Source organism: Pinus tabuliformis, chromosome J, assembly GCF_031772625.1.
Source record: "Pinus tabuliformis cultivar Carrire ecotype Pingquan chromosome J, CPIR1, whole genome shotgun sequence".
Lineage (NCBI taxonomy): Eukaryota > Viridiplantae > Streptophyta > Pinopsida > Pinales > Pinaceae > Pinus > Pinus tabuliformis.
In genome coordinates, this window is record NC_142295.1 from 596071416 (window position 1) to 596084465 (window position 13050).

General features: G+C 36.5%; 1 pseudogene; it reads right to left on the reverse strand.

The window, feature by feature from the left end:
• Positions 1–11820: 11820 nt before the first annotated feature.
• On the reverse strand, positions 11821–12763 carry LOC149228398 (putative 3,4-dihydroxy-2-butanone kinase pseudogene; annotated as a pseudogene).
• Positions 12764–13050: the final 287 nt, after the last annotated feature.

The window sequence follows — 13050 nt, forward strand, 5'->3', positions numbered from 1 at the left end:
CACACTTGTCACACTCACACCAACTATCTAGCAAACTCACAGTACTATCAGCGACAATCCAAAGACTAAGAATTCCAAACTAGCAGCACATAGCAATGGTGAGAGTTTAAATAGGAGAAGGAGTCTCCATGAAAGGTGGGAGGATGAGCTTATCTCCAAGGAAGATATCACAAATGACACAATAGCCATGCTAGAGAAAGGAGGGCGACATAAACTAGGCCAACAACCAGGTCTGGAGTCATCTGGAAGGCCGACTGTTGGAACAAATTCACCCAATCTGGATCATCGCGGGCACATAACTGGTCTGTCGCGCTGACATCGCTATTGCATAACGGAGATAGTCAGGTCATCGCGGAAGATTACAAGCTATAGTTGCGCTGGCACATAAAATTGGACCATCGCGGGAATCACGTGTACTTCTACGATGGCAGCTCTTCTGGACTGTTTTGGAGCGCCCTTCAACGCGTTTATTTGGCCAACCGATGCAATGAGGTAGAAACCTTTAGAAAAGTGGGTCATTTGGCAACATTAGAGAACATGAGCATGAATAACTTTGGACTCATGACACAGTAGGAAGACTGGGATGAAGGCAATGACAAATTACTGTGTAAACAATGTTTATCCCACACATCCTTTGCTGAATTTTAATGCATCACTTTAATGAGTTTAGTATCACAGAGTCCACTCAAAATGGTGTTTTTGGCATTTACATTATTTGTATAGACCTTCTTTCCATTAAGATCTGTAGGAAGAGTAGCAGGAATTTTATATACTGAAACAAAGGTTTCCCATACATCAAAACCCAAATTCATTATATATGCATCCATCCTTAGCTTCAAAACTCCATAGTTTTCTCCATAAAATATAGGCACTCTAGACTCTTGAGAAGCCATGATCCCCTTTAGATCTCCTTCCAGTGATTAAGTTGCACTTGAAGGAGCTGGATCTGATACCAATTATTAGGATCAAGCAATACTAAGAGGGGGGTGAATCAATATTGCATAAACTTTTATAAAATTATGGCTCTCCAAAACATAAAAAAATTAAACAAAACATGCAACAATGGAAGCAAAAATAACACAATAAAAGAACACTATAATTTTAGGTGGAAACCATCTAGGGGAAGAAAACCACCGTACTACTTTTCTTCTTCTCTTTTATTATCAATCAATATTCTTTTTTACAATCAAAATCTAGCCCCAACTAGCTAGGAGCAACCACTCCTCCATATAGATTTTGTTGGCCACTACTAATAAGAATCCACCACCCATACAATAATTAATTAAGGCCCCACTTGCTTGAGGTCACAACCTATACAATTCTAATTCTGAAAATGTATCCATTTTTTTTTGGAATGATACAAGGAACAACATATAATAAATATATATAAACCCTGCAAAAACTCCTTTTGCTGCCTCTTGAAAATGACTCAACAAAAGCTAGATGTTGGCGACAATTATTTAGTACTTTCCTTCGCTCCAAATCTTCATACCCTGCATAAATATCTAACTGAAACATGCACTAAAATCTACGATATAATTCTCTAATATTCTTTAGAAAGCTACTACAGTCATTAAACAAAATAATTCCTCACACAATTGGCTCACAATGCATTACATTATCACTCAATCACAATCGAACCAACCCAACCTTTACAAATCTTTCTCCTATAAATAATTTTTGATAGAGTGATTAAACAATAATTTCTAGAAGAAGTGGAGAGCCAAACACTCATATTCATACATTGTTGATATGGTTCAATAAAATGATTTTCTCCTTGACTCGATCCACCATCATCTTCATTGAATGAGAGATATTTTCAAAATTAATCACCTTCTTTGATGAAGTCTAACATGCCACAACTTAGTGGAGTGATTACCATGGGAAAATACAAGAGAAAATGCTCGTGGTTTTATTTGAGTGAGCACACAAATTGGGAATTTTCATTCTATAGTCATTGCCATGATCATATAATTGTAAGATGACAATAGTTGGCTGTGTCGCAAGGATCCTACGACAAGCCAATGGTAGTGGCCACATGCATACTATGGCTAGCCAATGAAATACTCTATAAACCTAGAAAATTCAACCATCAACCTCCCAGACTTGCAACTTAGCTTTAGGACATCAACATGTAGACCTGGACACTGTCACAACCATATAAGATAATTCATTAAGCTCATTCCAAGGCATACAAGACAATACATCAAATATTGGTTGTTGACATCAATCCCAACACTACAACTCCAACAATCCCTTTTGTGCATATGGAGTGTATATAGTATATCTTTGTATTATGCATCGTGTTTTTCTAGTTCCATGAATTCATATTTGTCAATTTATTTCATTTCATTGAATATTGGAGTTCTTATTTCTTTTCTTTATACGAAATATGCATATGATTTTATGATTTTTTTAAGCTTCTAGTTTGATTCTAAGTTATTGAATATGTCTATTGTTTAGATCTAATATTCACCCTATTAGTATTAAGACTTGCTCTAATTTTTTAAATAGTTTAATTTTTACAAATTAGATTAAGATTGCATGCAAATAAACCCCAAAAAAAAAATAAAAATAAATATGTTAAGCTTTCTCACCAGGGCACACATTATCTAGGTGGATGGTTGGGAACAAATTTCGATCAAGAAGGCTACTATCCTAAATAGCTGTAGCTCTATCATAGGTTAGGATAGTTTTTCTCCTCTCTGCCGTTGGATTAAAGCAAGGTTATCAAACACCAACAGTTGGTTTATACTAGTTAGTTATTATTATAAATATTTAGAATAATTAGGTTATATAATTTTTGTTTTTTAATTAGTTTCATTACATTTTAGGTTTGTTTAATATAGGAAACTAGGCCTACATACGATTGAGTGTCGTCAAATGAAACGAATAGAGGCCTAATTGGGGCCTTGATCGGGTAGTATCTCTCCTGTTTCTAAGTGGATTTTTTCCACCTGCCAATAATTTGGTGCTAGAAGGAGGGAATATTGACAAGCTGACCCTTTGTATCTATTCATTTAATGCTTTTTTATTGTTAAATGGCTCCTTTTCGAACCCCTATTTGAGATGTGTTTTTGGACGTGTATAATATAACACTCCTTTAAAGATATTTAATCTCTTGTCAAAAGTTAAGTTTCATGGTGAAATTGAAACATATACATCTAAACATGTTTTTCAACTTATTTAAATTTGTGTTTATCATAATACTCTTCATGAAGGTGTCATCTATAGATTGTGTTGGAAAATCAATAGTGGCATATACTAATCTTATTTTCCTTAACCTTGATATTTGATTGTGAATCTTATTTATATTCTCTAGTTATATATTTACTTCAAATAATATCAAGAGCAATAATAGCAACAATAGAGGACAAAAATATTAGGATCTCAGCTAGGGCAAAACCCCTCCGAAGGGAAAACCCAAAAACTCTTCTCTTCTTAGAATATTCTTCAAATGAGATACAAAGACCCAAACCGTATACTAAGTCCTCCTCCAAGTACCAAGTCAGACCTTTAACAAGTCCTATGATTTTGCACCAACCAACTTCAAACAACAACTTCGATTTTCTAGTTTCCACACTGCAACTCATTCTACAACTTCAATCCTGTAACTTCGTCCTTGCAACTTCTCTAGAAACCCTAACCCAACCTCCTCCCGAGGCCTACTTAGAGCAAGATAGCTCTCTCAAGGTCAAGAGGGTCAAGGTAAGGCTTTCTTCCTTCTAGCTACAAGATTTTTCATTTTGTTCTTTTGTAACTTGGACCTGCAATTTCAATCTCCTTTTGTATCACCAGAAACCCTAGATCTTCACATGTGTGAGAGAGATAGATCCAAAAAATACTAAATTTCATCCTTCTTTGTTCTTCTAGACCTTCGCTCTTCTTTTCTACTTCTCTCAACTTTAGATTGAACTATTTCTTGGTAGATCAAACTTGTGAGTGAGTGTCTTTCAAATGGGGTCGAACTGCTTCTTTATATAGCCTTCCCAAGGGGTTGAATTCCCTCCTTTAGGTTGACTTGTAACTGTTTGGGTCGAATTTTACTTTTGGAGTTTCTCGATCTTTCTAGACTCAAAATAATTCTTTTTACAATTACTTTTTTCCTGGAAGGGTTTTATAAACATGATGGTGACTCCTTTGACTCAAAACAATAAATCCTAATACCTAACAAACCATAGTGGCACAAAGAACATTATTTTACCTAGAAGCCCATAAATAATGAGCATGAAACCCATGCTTTAATAATAATAACTTTTTCTTTTCTTTTCTTGTTTGCTGCATAGGATACATATTGAAATGAGTACAACAATTATGAAGATCGAAACTAATTTCATTTATCAACACTCCCTCTTAACTAGGAATGTGTTCATAATTGTACAACTAGTACAACATCATATCTCAAACTGAAGAGTTCTCCCAAGAAGAGTTAAATTGATAAGCCATACTATAAGCATCATCATTATGACCAACGCTGTCTTTGAAGCCTAACTAGACAAACTCTTATTTAATCAAGAGCATTATGCTAGGAGGATTTTCATGTGATACCACACTACCTCTACAAGGTACATACCTCATCCAGATGTCCACAAGGTATGTCCTTTTAAGACTATTCTTATCTTAGATATCTAATCTTGAGTTCTCAAATAATATCGATCCTCTTCGACTAATCTTCTCTTGGATTCCTATCCCATCCTTAAAGAGTGTTGGTACCTTTCATTTGTTTGATGTTATATCCTCAATGAAACCATAAATCATTATCCAATCCTCCACCATTATCTCTTCATGACCTTCACTTAGACTTATGGATGTTAGTCCTGGTCAAGTGCATGACACATGAAGAAGAGAATTCCCATGTGATGTTCAACATCTCTCCCTCTCCAACCGAGAGAACATCCCTATTCTCCTTTAAAATTGAGAATGTAACCTTACTCCTATACAAGAAGACTCATTTACTCCCTCAAAAAATTAGAGGAGATCTAGACTTCCTTTCTATTTGGTAAGTCAACACAATAAGCCTCATAGCTTGTCTTCTTTAGAGTATTAGCTACAAGTTCTTCATAGCTACATGGCTCCCTCTTTCTTCCACATCGCTTGATTTCTTTAGAGGTATCATGGATCCATCTCCACTCTTCATTCTTGTGACAGGATCCATGTTATCTCTCTTGCTTATCACTTTCATCTTTGACATGAATGCATTGCATTGAGCCTTCCCAAATTTTGATCATTTCTTCCTCATGAAAGTGATCTATTTTGACCTTCAGGTTATCTTCTCGCACAACCACACTTCTATCACAAGATGGACACATTTTGAATTCATAGTTTCCAGGTACCAGATGTTGGTCTTTCCTCAACATTCTTCATCGATTGTCATCATGGATCCATGCAACATATTTCCAAGAAACAAAATAATATATTAACCATATAACCAAATCATAAACAAATTAGACATACCTCGCCATGATGACCTTCTCATCAACATCCTCATCGACCATCTCCACTTGAAACTTATTTCATGCATCAGAGTGCCCAAGGATCAAACTTGATTACCAAGTCAATACTTTTCCTTTGGAGACTATACCTGATGTTAAACATTATTTACATATTCTAGAGAGAGTATTCATCTTTTATACATCCTTAGGTAATTCAAATCCTATTATTTTCAAGAATCATATATCCATATACCTAAGCATATTTTATGACTAACTTTCTTTCCACAACATTCTACACATATGAATCGTATCCAAAGTTTTATATCCAATATCCATTCCTATGCTTTCATCAAATGGTATAGCTATCTATATATCTCACAAAGAGCCTGCATCCTGACCCATTGCATTCCTTCATCTCTTTACCAATATTACTTCCACATTACATGGAATGTATACTAACTTTTTCATAGTAATTTTCCCAAGAACCTTCCATAATTATGGTTCTTGCAATATTATGATGATACACCTAAGCAAGATGACTACCTCTGTCATAATGTTTGATAATTTCTGGATGAAAAATATTTAAAATGGTCTATCTATCTATCTATCTAGATGATTTCTACAAAGCAACTTAATCATGTAAATTCTAGGCATGCTAATATCATATGCTTCTTTACATGATGCTATGCAAAACAAATTATCCAAAAAGAAAGATAAAGAACCTAACAGTTAATGAACCTTCTTTAGTAGTAAATATCCTTCACTTCTTCCTTATTCACCTTCTTCTGAGGTTCTCCCATTGCTTTGGCTCCGTGAGCTTCGCTCCTTTCCTTTCTCTTGTTGTTTTGTTGGTTTCGAAAATCCCTCTTAAGGTTTCCAAACTAATTTCACTTGAAGCATTGAACCTTGGACATATCTTTATTCTTGGACTTGCCAAAATTTCCCTTCTTCAGCTTCTTGACTCGGGCCATAAAGGCTTGATATTTCTCATATGATCCAATATCGTCCTTGACCTTGAACCCACAACTCATCAAAGGGAGTTGAATCCTTCTTGGAGTAGATGTTTATTGCAAAGTTGCTCCATTCTGGTGGAAATGCATTTAGTACACAGATGGTTACTTCAGAATCTGTAATAGGTTCCCCAAGTCCTTGCAGATGGTCTCTGAGTTGAGAGACTCTCATGAGAAATGGTGCCACATCCTCACGCTTTGATTTCTTCATTCTATATAGCTTATTCCACAAAGACATATTTTGTCTTGTTGTACTTACAGAGTACAAACTCACTAGATTGTCATACATGGCCTTAGAAGTATTCATGTTTGAAAAAAATGGAACAAGAGAATCCTTAATTGATTCAACTATGATCCTTTGATCCCTTATTTCCCCTTTCTTATACTTTTATAGTTCTTGAGCCTTGTCCTTGGTTCAATGATTTCCCCAGTAATATATTCCATTACTTCTTGTTCTATGAGTATCAAGTCAATATTTTTCTTCCATGCTAGATAGTTTGATTCCCTAATGAGCTTATTGCTCTCCTTGCATAAAGAACCCATATGACTTGATTATTTAGACATGATGTAATAATATGGTACTTACTTGAGATCAAGATTCTCCTTGATGATGTCTTTAATCTTCTTCATGTCTTTAAGATATCTGAAGAGTCTTCAATGATATCCTTGAAATATGCTTCCTTTAGTAACAACTTTCAAGATCCTTGATGCTTTATTCAAAGATGCCTTCCAAATAGATCTTCTATCAAGAGAGATCGACAAACTTGTAGATTTCCTTTGATGTAGTCTTGATCTTGTTCCATAGAAACCCTCCTCCTAGGTCTTCTACCAATGAGTCTTAAGTCCTTCTTGAAGTATTCGTCTTCAATATTTCCTTGAGAGTTTCCTTTTTCCCTTCTCCTTGATAAGTGATTCCTTCTCGTTTCCTTCCAATTTCCTTCCTTGTTCACCTTATCTATCATACCATGTTGGAAAATCAATAGTGGTAGATATTAATCTTATTTTTTTTTAACCTTGATATTTTCTTGTGAATCTTATTTATGTTCTTTAGTTATATATTTTCATCGAACAATATCAAGAACAATAATAGCAAAAATAGAGGACACATATATTAGGTAGGACACATATATTAGGCTCTCAGCCAGGGAAAAACCCGTCCAATGGGAAAACTCGAAAACTCTTCTCTTCTTAGAATCTGCTTCAAATGAGATACAAACACACAAACCCTAAACCAAGTCCTCCTCCAAGTACCAAGTTGGCCCTCTAACACATCCTTCTATGATTATGAACCAACCAACTTCAAACTGAAACTTCAACTTGCCAAATTCCACACTGCAACTCGTCTTGCAACTTTGAACATGCAACTCTGTCCTTACATCTTCTGTAGAAACCCTAATCCAACCTCCCCTTGAGACCTACTTAGAACAATATAACTCTCCAAAGGTCAATGAGGTCATGGTAGGGCTTCCTTCCTTCCATCTACAATATTCTGCACTTAATTATTTTGCAACTCAGACTTGTAATTTTGACCTCCTTCTATAGCACCAAAAACCTTAGATCATTACACATGTGAGAGAGATAGAGCCCCAAAGAAAGAAATTTTGTCCTTCTTTCTTATTCTATACCTTCACTCTTCTTTTTTGCTTCTCCCAACTTTAGATTAAACTCTTTCTTAGTAGATCAAACTTGTTAGTGAGTGTTTGTCAAATGAGGTCGAACTACTTCTTTATATAGCCTTCTCAAGGGGTCGAATTCCCTCCTTTAGGCCGACTTATAACTTTTTGGGCCAAATTGTACTTTTGGACTTTCTCGAACTTTATAAACTCCAAATAATTCTTTTCACAGTTACATTTTTCCTGGAAACGTCTAATAAACATGATGTTGACTGCTTTGACTCAAGACAATAAATTCTAAGACCTAACAAACCCTAGAAGCACGAAGAACATACTTTTACCTAGAAGAAAATCCATAATGAGCATGAAACCCATGCTTTAATAATAATAAAATTTTCTTTTCTCTTCTTGTTTGTTACATAGCATACATATTGAAATGAGTACAAAAATTATGAAGACCAAAACTAGTTACATTTTTCAACAGATTGTTCACTTTTACTTTCAAAGGTCGGTTTAAACATTGGTGTGAGGCTTTGCCAACCTATTATATTCACACAATGGAGCATTTTGTAAGTAAATTCTTACATACTATTCAAGATTAAAATTACGATGAATTGTGTTTAGAATTGGAAAATTTAAATAGGTATGAAGGTGAAGCTACGGAAGATTTTTTTCTCATATATATATATATATATATATATATATATAGCTTCATCTTGATGATATATATTATGCTATTGATTTAATATAACTTTTTTTCTTCATTCATGTTCTCTTCCTTGTATATAATTACAAAATAGTGATAATGAATATAAATATCACTTGTTTTTTTTCCAAAATATGCATCCTACAGTAGATATTAAGGATGATTATTTTGATTTTACTAATAATATTGAGAATTTTGCTCAATCACATAGTCTAGAGCAATTTAATATTCATTTCAGGAATATAAAGATGTCTCTAATGAAATTAATCCTAGTCCTGAAATTATTTCAAAGAGTAATGAGCTTGCTTGTTCTTCCGACGATGAAGGGAATGATTAAGAATTGAAACATGTAACTTAAATTTTAGACCCTAATAGTAATGATCATTTTAATTAAAGAGAAACATTTAATTACGCCGGCTCTAACAACCATTTCATTATATCTTGACATGTTTGTTGATTGTAATTCATATAAAAACAAATTTTTTCATATAATATTTCTTCACATACAAATCCATTTTTAGAAGATGAGGGAATTATTATGGATCAATGTAATTATGAATTTTTTGTTTGCTATGTTTAGGATAATGAAATAATAATTGACCATTCTATGAATACTCTTTATAAATCACATGCATGTATATTTAGTTCATCTAATGCTATTTACATTTCTGAATTGTCTTGTATTAAGGAAGATAGAGGAATCAATTTTGATGAACCTCTAGATATTGATGACAACGAGGCACTTCACCCTATGTGGATGGTTACGTCATGCTCTCGTGTCATCAATTCCAAAAGGGAATCTATACTACAAGATGGGATATGTCCCAATACAAATAATTTTATAATGATTTCTCATCTTGATTCTTATAAAATTCAAAATAGTTTTATTTTTTAAGAAAATATATCCATTCCCAAATATGACTATTAAATTATAAATCAAGATCCTTATGAAGTGTGTGATGTTGTTAAAAATTCTCCAGTAACAATGTTCATTTTGATATCGATATCTCAAATGATACTTGTCTGGAAGAATTTTCTATGAATACATTTTCATTGCCTTGTAATAATAATGTACTCTGTGTAGATAAAAACGTAAATTTATTTTAAACATTTTTAATTTTATGCGTTCTTCACATTTTATTAATTATTTATGTTGTATATGAGTACAATATTTTAACTATTTAATACTTTATGCTGGTCAGTAGAAAACATAATTTATGTTGGTATTATAATTATTTTAGTAATGATGGTTTACTTTATGAATTAGTAGAAAAATACACAATATTTGAATTTTCTTCGAATTGATGGAAATTTTAAATATGAGCACGAGAGGATCTATCAAGAAAGTAAAACATTGCAATTTCAAGATAAAATTAGCACACACTCAATGATATGTTTTATTATCTTAAATGAGGAAATTACACATATATTTATACAATTAATAGTCTCAAGATAGGAAAGCTATCTTGGACGTACAGTAGTGTGGTTGAGAGATTCTCTCAACCACACACTAAACTAGAAGAAACTAAATCCCTATAATGTAGGAACAAACTCCTCAAATGGAGAATTACAACCATAGACAAGTAGGAATTAATTATTTCCAACTCCCCCCCTTAATGACTACTTATCATAATAGTGAAATCCACCACCATCAGGCGAATTGCATGTACAGAACCTCCAAAAACACAATCTGCCGCCCTCGGACAGATCCACAACTTCTCTGATCCCGCGGATCCACTTGAAGGTGAATTGGCGCGATCCTGAACGTAAAACCCGCACCCATTGACGCGATTAATGGCCTAACAGTTGCGCCAGTTGGCCTTCTTGGCGCTGCTGTCAGCGCGAAAAGCGCCAATCCCCTTCTACTCAGAAAAAATCATCTGAGTCCGAGCCAGGTGTTACTGCAGTCCACCTGCTGCTACGAGCACAAAGCTCCTGTGTACACACAGCCACAAAGGCAATCTGCCACCACCGGGCAAAACACTGATCTGCTTCCACCGAGCAGATCTCAGAGCTCTGATTCGCCACCACCGGGCAGGTCCGATCACGGAACCTCACTTCGCCACCACCGGGCAGATCCGATCTGCTTCCTCCGAGCTGATCAAGGATCCTCTATTCGCCACCAATGGGCAAATCAAATCTGCTACCACCGAGCATCTCCACGTGCCACCACCGGGCAGCTCCTGTAGCCACTAAGGCTCTATAGATGGTTTCTGGCTCACCACCAACCATCACATTACAGTGACAAAGGATGGTTTCAGGCTGACCACAAACCATTACAAAGTGGTTTTGAGATCACCACGAACTTTCAAATGCCTTTACAAGGCTTACATTCAACATTTGGAGTTTCTGGTACATACAATGACTATTACAATAATATGCTAGGGAGTCTATTCCACAAACCACACTAAAACAAAAAATCTACTTTGTTGTCCACCATAACTGTTGTTGCTGCTCCTTTATCCCAAGTTCACATCTTGGGCATCTTTGTCAAATAACTTCTTGGAACTCCATGCTTAACCTGTCATTTGTTAGGATAGCCAATTCTAACAAAATAACTCCATATTGAAGTGGCTAATTTCAATATGTATATCAATTTAAATTCCAAAAAATACTTCACCAAAAAACATTTACCCAAGTATGATCCACAGTCTTCACGCCACACACCGGGCGCCAAGCTGCCACCGGCGAAAAACGAGAGCCAGTGCAGCTGCTAGTATGTTTCTTTCCTCAGCAACAGAAACCCTCTCGCGGCGCTATTTCCCATCAACTGATCCATGGCACCAAATCTGGGACCTCCCACTTGTGTCAAGATCTCATAGTTAAACTGATCCATGACCAGAGTTTTACAAACAAACTGGAGATACAAAGGAATCCCATCGCCCATCCTGAGAGTGACAACTTTCCAGTAAGCCAGCACGCTCATCTGCATATCGTATGCCGCCTCCACGCGCTCCATGGAAATACCCATTATATCCGATACATCCACTTCTCCAAATCCCTCAACGGCCATCATCATACTGCTGTGAGTGCCATAACTCAGAGTTTCTGCAGCAAGATTATGCAGTCTTGATATAAATTTCAAGAACTCGGCCTTGCACAGTCAATTCCTGAGGCCGACAAACAACCACATTCGTTTTTACTCGAGGAGGTGACAATGCAACTGGAATTGTTGTTGGAGGGCGTGGCCCATCAACACCAACAACCCAATAAGGTTCCTTAGTCGGAGCATCTAAACGCTGCAGAATAGACTGGTCTACTTTCATTACAGATAAGGAAAACCCCGCCAGATCAAGAGAAGTCATAAATGACCCTGTATAAACCCGCTCCACAGCCAAACCATGGTCTAGTTGCAGCTTGGCAACTGCCTTTCCTGTAGCTATCATGAGTTCCATCAAAGGTGTGGCACCCAATCCATTGACCATTAACGCAACCTTACTCCCACCTTTGATTGGAACATATTGTGTCTCCGTTGACAAAATCTGTTTGAGAATATGAGACACGATTACATCAACTGGTTGCAAATCAGCCACAGCAGCTCCAGGTTCCCCATGAATTCCAAGGCCTAGTTCCATCTTCCCTGGACCTAGCCTATCCGAAGTAACCTGACCGGGAATAGTACAAACAGACAAAGTGACTCCCATTGTGCCAACCATTGCAGCTGCGTGACTTGCCTCTGCAGCAACATCTACAAGACAAAGACCAGCTGCTGCTGCTGCTCCTGCAATCTTCTCTACAAGAACAGTGCCTGCTAGACCTCTGCGTCCAGTTATGCCCCGAGGAGGAGGAAGATCACAGTCATCTCCAACAATAACCGTCTCAACTTTGTATCCTTAAGACTTTGCTTGCTCAGCTGCCAGACCAAAGTTCAACCTATCACCTGTATAATTCTTTACTATTAATAGACAACCTTGAGGCCCAGTTACAGCTCGAATTCCAACTTAAAATAGAATTCACAGGAGGAGAAGTGAAGACATCTCCACAAATTGCTGCCGTTAACATCGATTGTAGCGATTTCGATCCCGCAAGCTCTTGTTTGAGTTCTTCACGACACGCATTTGCTTCACAAGTTTGCGCAGGTCTTACACACAGGTTGGCTTGGTAGCATAAAATTAACAAAAGCCTCCCACACAACAACCTCCGAATCCCGCCCCACTAAAGCGGGAGCGCCATGAAACCACCACTCCAGGTCGGGAGCCAAAATCCTCTGCACCGTCTCTGCATCGCCCGTCTCCAGCGCCTCATAAAGTCGCCGCACCACCGCCTCGGCTACAGGCGACTGATTCCAT